The sequence below is a fragment of the Haemaphysalis longicornis genome, unplaced genomic scaffold (genome assembly GCF_048455015.1).
Source record: "Haemaphysalis longicornis isolate Haplotype H1 unplaced genomic scaffold, Haemaphysalis longicornis Haplotype H1 scaffold_3, whole genome shotgun sequence".
NCBI classification, from domain to species: Eukaryota; Metazoa; Arthropoda; class Arachnida; order Ixodida; family Ixodidae; genus Haemaphysalis; species Haemaphysalis longicornis.
This window is the reverse complement of record NW_027526335.1, coordinates 181,553,138-181,560,631: the sequence shown is the minus strand read 5'-3', so window position 1 is coordinate 181,560,631 and position 7,494 is coordinate 181,553,138. Positions and strand designations below refer to the sequence as shown.

Below are 7,494 nucleotides of genomic sequence, written 5' to 3'. Positions count from 1 at the left end.
TCGGGAACCGCAAGGACGTGTGCCCGAAGCCAACCAGCAGGATCTGCAGGGGCAGTGGGCCTTGCGCCATAAACATCCAACCATCATCATCAGGATCTGCAGGGGCTCCGGCGAAGAAAACCCCAAAGAAGACCACAACTGCACCCCCCAAATGCAAACTGTGCTGTGGCGCTCACCCAATCGCTGCAAGAGATTGTAAAGCGAAATTCAAGGTACCGTACGTCGTCCGCAAGCGGCAGTGGGAGCGCCGAAAGGTCAGCAACCAGCTCCCGTCGGAGAGCGACTTCCCGCCACTAGACCAGCCAGCTGCGCGCAAGTCAAGGACGCCATCGAGAAACCGCGCACCGTAGAGAGATCGCAGTTTCAGGAGCCAGAGCAGAGACGCGCGAAAAATGGGAACCCAAAGATCACCGTCGCGCGAGAGAGTCAGTTGGGCCGACACTGCGCGAGGTGTTATGAAAACCAGTCCGAGCGACAACACCAAGAAAGATGACAAAGCTTCAACCAAGGAACGAGATATCAACAAGGCCCTAAGACAGGAGAACGCGGCCCTGTGAGCCACCATCAACAACCTCACCAAGGAAATCGCGGAGATCCGCAACACTCTCCGCAACGTCGAACAGCAAAGATTGAACCCGAGCGGCAACAACAAGGGCGAAGAAACTACGGCCGCTGAAGACAAGGAACCGGCACCGAAGAAGAGGGCCGTTGAATTGCGCAAGACCAAGAGCAACGTGAGCGACTGCAGCCTCGGCAGCAGCAACAACAACGTCGAGGCCAAACTCAACAGCCTGGAGGGTATGATCAAGTCGATGAAGGACGCCATAGACGGCTTTCAAACGGAGAACGTCACCAGACTCAACAATCTGGAAAGAAGCGTGCTACTAAGCCACCCAACGTTCGCTCCCCTACAGCAGCCAGTCAACCAAGTGCCGCAACCCGGAGAATTCCGACTAGGACAACTATGGCCACCAACTCCGCAGGCATAACAGTGTGGCCGTGGAACTGCCGCGGCTTAGTCAAGAAGAGGGCAGTGCTCCAGCAACACATTGTGCACGGCGCGCACCAGTCCCACGTGCTTCTACTTCAAGAAACGCTAACGGACAAGCCGTCCCTTCCAGTCTACAGGGTGCACGCGGGCCCGCCCGATGGCAGAGGCCTGTGCACCCTGGTCAGGAAGGGATTCGCCTTCGTTGAACACCGGCTAAGCAACGTGAAGATCGAACACGCGCTCACCGAACTCATACCGACCAAGCAAAGAAGAAACAGCATCTTCATTTTGAACATCTACAGTAATCCATCGCAGAGTTTGCAGAAGTTCAAATCCATTCTTCACAAGGCAAACACGATGGCCGGCCAGAGCACGCTGATTGCGTGCGGTGACTTTAACGCGGTGGATACGGCGTAGGGCTACGTCAAAAGCAATGCGAAAGGCAGAAACCTATCCCAAGACGAGGCGGAACTCGGCTATGTCCTCATAACCGACCCGGCTCACCCAACAAGACTTGGTAACTCCGTTTCCCGAGATACCACTCCCGACCTAACGTTCGTCAAGAACAATGAACCGATCACGATCACGTGGAGGAACACGGGGGTGGACCTCGGCAGCGACCGTATGATTGTGGAAATCGTCGTACCGTAGCAAAACAGTAATAACGTAAGGAAACATACGTGGATTGATTGGACCGCTTTCAGAGACACCAGAAATCAGGAGGAGAAAGAAAACACAGAAATCAATGACATCGAAATGTGGACCAACAAGGTTCTACAAGACGTTCGGAACTCAACCAAGAGCATAGAAACATACCTTGAAACGAACAGAATGGTAAGCCGGCTTGCCCACCTCATCGAGGCCAAGCAGTCCATTCTCAACAGATGGAAAAAGCAACGCCTGAATCGTAGGCTACGGAAAAAAGTCGCAGAACTCAACAAAGCAATCGAGGAACACTGTCGCATGCTATGCGCGCAGCAGTGGAACGAGATATGCAACGCCGCCGATAGCCAGATGCATAATGGGAAAACATGGAACTTGCTTAAGCATCTGCTCGACGAAACTAAGTCTAAGTCGCACCAGAGGGACCGACTGGCGAAACTCATCCATCGGGAAGTCACGAAACACGGAGCCGACACGGTGATGAACCGCATCAGCGACAGATACCTGCCGACTACGTCCACGGAGCACCACGGGCCGTACGGGGGGCTACCCAACGAACGCCTCGACAGAGACATCGACGTAGAAGAGGTTCGCACGGTGCTGCAGGACCTCAACAGCAGGTCGGCAGCCGGACCGGACCGCATCACCAACAAGGCACTGAAGAACCTCGACGACAAATCCGTCGAAAGCCTAACGGGCTACTACAACAAATGCTGGAAAACGGGGGCGCTGCCGCAGCATTGGAAGAAGGCCAGAAGGCCAAAACCATCCTGATCCCCAAGCCGGGTAAGCCACCCGGCACGGACAACCTCCGGCCCATTTCGCTAACGTCTTGCGTGGGCAAGATGCTGGAGCACGTTTTGATGAACCGGTGGCAGGACTACCTGGACAGGGAAGGACTGTACCCCGCCACGATGATTGGCTTCAGACAGCGCCTGAGCACACAAAACGCGATGCTGCAGCTCAAGAACGAAATCGTGGACGACACCGGCATATCGCGAGACAAGACCATCCTGGGGCTCGACCTGCAGAGAGCTTTGGATAAAGTGAAACACTTGGCGATTCTGCCCCAATTCTCCAAGCTCAACATGGGCGAAAGGAGTTACAGTTACATCAAGGACTTCCTGACGGACAGGACCTCCGAGCTGCGGGCTGGCGACATACAACTTCAAGACAAGAAGCTCGGGAGCACCGGCACACCGCAAGGGTCCGTGATCTCGCCGCTACTGTTCAACTTGGTAGTGATAGGAGTGGCCGACAGGCTCGCGAAAGTGGGGGTCCGGCACACCATCTACGCCGACAACATAATGATATGGACGACCGGCGGCAGCGACTCCCAGATCGAGGCCAAGCTGCAGGAGGCCGTCGACGCCATCGAAGACCATCTCGACGGCTCCGGCCTAGTCTGCTCGCCAAGTAAGTCGGAGCTCCTGATATTACCACCACGAAGAGGCAACACCAAAAACAGACAGCGGGGAGAGCACGAGAACATCAAGATCGTAACGTGGTCCAGGCAGACGATCCCCGAGGTCAGCAGGATCAGAGTCCTGGGCATGGTCATCGAGAAGCACAGAAAAACGGCGAGACCTCCGCCCGTCTCACCGCCAAGGCGGCTGACGCGATGCGTCTCGTCAGGAGAATCACGTCCCGCAAAGCCGGCATGAAGGAGGACAGCCTGATCAGGCTCGTCCAGTCCTTCGTCGTCAGCCACATTGCGAACGTAGCGGCCTACCACAACTGGTTGCAACACGAACGAAACAAGATCAACGCCATCATCCGTAAAGCATACAAGTCGGCGCTCGGCTTGTTGGAGTCCACGAGCACGCTCCAATTCTTGAAGCTAGGGGTACACAATACTCTTGAAGAGATTGCGGAGGCGCAACAAACGGCTCAGCTCGAGCGCCTGTCAACAACCAAGGCCGGGAGGAAGATACTCGAAGACCTGGGTCTCGGACGTCAGGACGAGGAGAATGCCAAACTCTCCATCCCCGACGAGATCCGGAGCAAAATCAGGGTAGACCCCTTACCGAGAAACATGAACCCGGAATACAACAAGGGAAGAAGGAATGCGAGAGCCAAGGCCCTCATCGACCTACACGCCAAAGACGGACACGCGCGGTACGTGGACGCGGCCGAATATCAACGAATAGCCTTCGTCGCAGCTGTCATCGAAGCGTCCACGGGTGCCGTGAGGACGGCGGCGACCGTCAGATGCACCAAGGCGGAATGCGCGGAGGAGGTTGCCATCGCCCTGGCCATCGCCGACAGAGACTGCCGCACGGTGCTGAGCGATTCGAGAACGGCGGTGCGCAACTACGCCAAGGAACGCATCTGTGAAGAGGCTGCGCGGGTGCTGCGCGGATTCAAATTGCAAGAAACAAGAGTGAGGATCAAGTGGTTCCCGGCGCATGCGGGCGAGTGCGCGTCGGCGAGAAACGCGAACCACAACGAGACGGCACACGTGGCGGCACGAGCTCTAACCAACCGCGCCCCCGCGACCGACCGTCCCGCGTGGTTCGGAGCCAAAGACCGCAGGACGGACTACGGCGAGATCACGAAGGCCTACCGCCTGGCTCGCAGAGCTCTCCCAACCCCGCACACGGGGCTGAGCCGGGCGGAGGCCGTACTTCTAAGACAGCTACAGACCGGGTCGCTACCCTACCCGGCCTTGATGCATCGTATGTACCCAGAAGCGTACCTGACCGACAGGTGCAAGGTGTGCCGTAGGGAGACGGCCGACCAGTACCATATCCCGTGGGACTGCTCAAAACAACCGGAGGAAGCGGCATCGAGAACCATCCCTACGCGGCTGGAAGAAGCCGCGAAGAGCTACGACCGTGAACATCAACTCTGGTCTGTCCAGCAGGTCCTGAGGGCGCTCGAAAGGCACGAGACTCGCGAGCCGTCAACGGCGAGCGGATGGCTCGGCCGAGTAACGGCTAACCCCTAGGACGACGCCGGGCCCGCGTCACGGCGCACGAAAACGCCGATCTGCAGGCACAAATAAAGTTTACTCCAATCCAATCCAATCCTTTATCATCTGGTCTATCCAGATGCAAAGGCATTGTAATGTGTCAATGAAGCAATCCCTTAAATGAGTATGTGCCCTTCATGGTTAGTATATGGGCTAAGGAAGACAACCTACGACAAGAGGGTATGTACTGCTTGGATCAAGGGTAAGCAGCCGCACCGACAGTGCAGCGTGTGAGACCGGCCCCGGAACCTTTCACTTCGCCTCTTGAACAAGATACTGAAGGCTTCGCGACCTTCCAAAATTCCTGTCAATAAACCTCACAATAGTTTGGTTTGGTTAGCTCTCTCTCGCTCACTCTCTGGTAGTACAACTCAAGGCCTTAGATATCCGGAAACACATAACCAAAAAGTTTTTTTAATTGCGATAGTATACCCGATGGCATAAACGTAGACTCCCGTTTCGCGAAGAAGCGCAAGGAGGGAGCGGTGGCGGGGTCGCTATATCCACCGATGTAGGTCAGGTGGTCTGCCAGCGTGGAGGCCTGTGCTCGAAGGTGTCGTGTTTTGGCTGCTTCCAATGAAGGGCACGTCCACAGCAAATGTTCTGTGGTCTCATCTTCGGAAATATCTGTGCAAAAGGGGCAGTTCTGTGCGAACGGAAATGGCAGCGTGGTGGCCACTCCCTGGTAACAGTGGGAGAAAGGGCTACACCAACATGAAGTCTTCGCAGCAAGACCTCCTCCCAAAGAGCGAGTCTACTAGGGAGGTCCGTTACACACTGTGGAATTAGAGCTGCTGTAGCGCGACGAAGATCTTCTTACTTTTGACGACACTTTCCTGGGGCATCTGCTGTCAGTAAGGGCAATGGTTGTGGAACAAATGCAGTGTGGCAGGCACCATCGGCCGCAATGTGAGCGGGAAACGCATTTCGCCACACCCACGAGAGCCGCGGAGGGCAGGGGTACGTATCCAGTATATCATGAATGTCCCTCGAGGTAGCTGAGTTGTTATTTACTCGACGGATATCACGTATGGCTGCCGTGGAATCTGTATAAATTTGTAAAGTAGTGCGTCCAGGGGCTTGATGAGGAGCAGGAGTTATTTCTTGTAAGCCGTCTGCTGTAAGCTCGGCCAGCATACACGGCAGGGTGCGGCGTGTTTCGTACAAGCACGTTTGACAGGCCTCTGGGTGTGGAGGATATTGTAGTGTTGTGGTCAGCACGTCATCCTTAACCCCAGAGTCCACAAATGCATGCACCACCTGCGGTTGAGACTCAGCCAGTAGTTCTTGTGCAACCGCGAAAAGCGTCTCAGGATGTCCTACGGATCGATTGTGCAGTCGCGTTAGGGGCAAACTGTAAGCCACCTGGTGGTATAGCCACGGTGCCCTGGTAACGACGCAGGCTGGGTATGTGGGCAGTGAAGGACCCATGTAGTTACCTAACGCCGCTTTCTCAGCAACAAAGCTGAGTTTATCCATGCGTGCAGTCCGGCGCTGTTGTACATGCTCATCCAAGGTGTTAACTTGGGCTTCAGCCTGAATAGCAGGAATCGGTGTTATCCTTGGGAGGCAGGTAATTGCACGCATTGCAGCTCGGTTAATGGCCTCAAGTCGAGCCCACTCCGCCTAGTTCAGGTGTTGGAACTGGGCCTGGTAAGCAAGCCGAGGCTGGAGTACAGGCCGCACCAACACACGGGCCATTTTGATACAGGAGCCACCAGACTTCTGTGAGATGCGTCCGTGAGGTGGAGCATCTGTCCCGCTTTTTGGCCAGCGGAACGAAGCCAGATAGACGCTGACCAAGACGCATACATTTCCAATCCCAGCAAGCGAAGTGAGGAGGCAGTGCGTACAGGTCGGCCGCAAAGCTGTAATGCGATTGTAGACACCTTCAGTCGGCGACTGCCCCAAGCATTAGCCACAGGCAGAATAGCTGTCTTTTCAACGGAACATGTTAGTCCAGCATATTTACACCATTTCTGCGTGTGAGACAAGGCTTGTTGGAGGAACGCCGTTTGCCGAGTCAGGTTTCATTTTACAGTCCCCACTGTAATGTCGTCCGCGTACATCAGAAAGTGCTTGTCAGGCATAGAGCCGAGATGCCAGGGAAGCCGTAACATAATAATATTAAAAATGAAGGGTGAGAATACCCATCCCTGAGGCACTCCGCGCACAGGTGTAAAGTGACCGTCGCTTGTCCCAGCAATACGGACCCGAAATGATCTTTTTGCGAGGAAGTGCCGGAGGAAAGAGATCCTTGTCCCGGAGAAGGCCTTGGACAATTTCCAAGATGGCCCCGTGGCTAACGTGGCCGTATGCCTTTTGTATGTCCATGGAAAGCACTGTACGCGCCTTGTGTGATCGGCCGCTCGGCCTTTTGGCTAAGATGAAGAATTTATCGGAAGGCTGGCCAGTTGTTTTGTCTTGAGGACCTCATTTCGTTGCAGTAGCTTTCAATTTACAGGAGGAGGACTACAAATTTTATTGAGGTTTCCAAAGTCGTGTGAGGGGGCAGTCCACAGTCTAGGGCGCCATGAGTCAACCCGCCGTCTTCGCCCGTTCGATCAGCTGCTGCTGTCTGCTGGGGCAAGGGCTAGCGAGTTCTCTCTCCCACTGCCTTCAGTCGGGGCTTGCGAAAGGTTCAATGGAGGGGGGTGGTTATAGATGATGATGATTATAGTTTGATTTTTATGGCGCAAGGCCAACTAGGGCAAAGAGCGCCAAATCAGTGATTATGTATGAGGGGTGAAGATGTAAACACTAAAACCGCTAAGTAAGGCCTAGAGTAAAAACAGTTGAAGCCAATGGTGATGGGTGGTGTATAGGGCCATTTTTGATTACACATGATAGGAAATGAGGTTTAAAA

At 54.8% G+C, this 7,494-nt stretch overlaps 1 pseudogene; it reads left to right on the top strand.

The window, feature by feature from the left end:
* The first annotated feature begins 964 nt into the window (after window positions 1–964).
* LOC144175576 (uncharacterized) lies at window positions 965–4,604 on the top strand (annotated as a pseudogene).
* The last annotated feature ends 2,890 nt before the right edge of the window (window positions 4,605–7,494 follow it).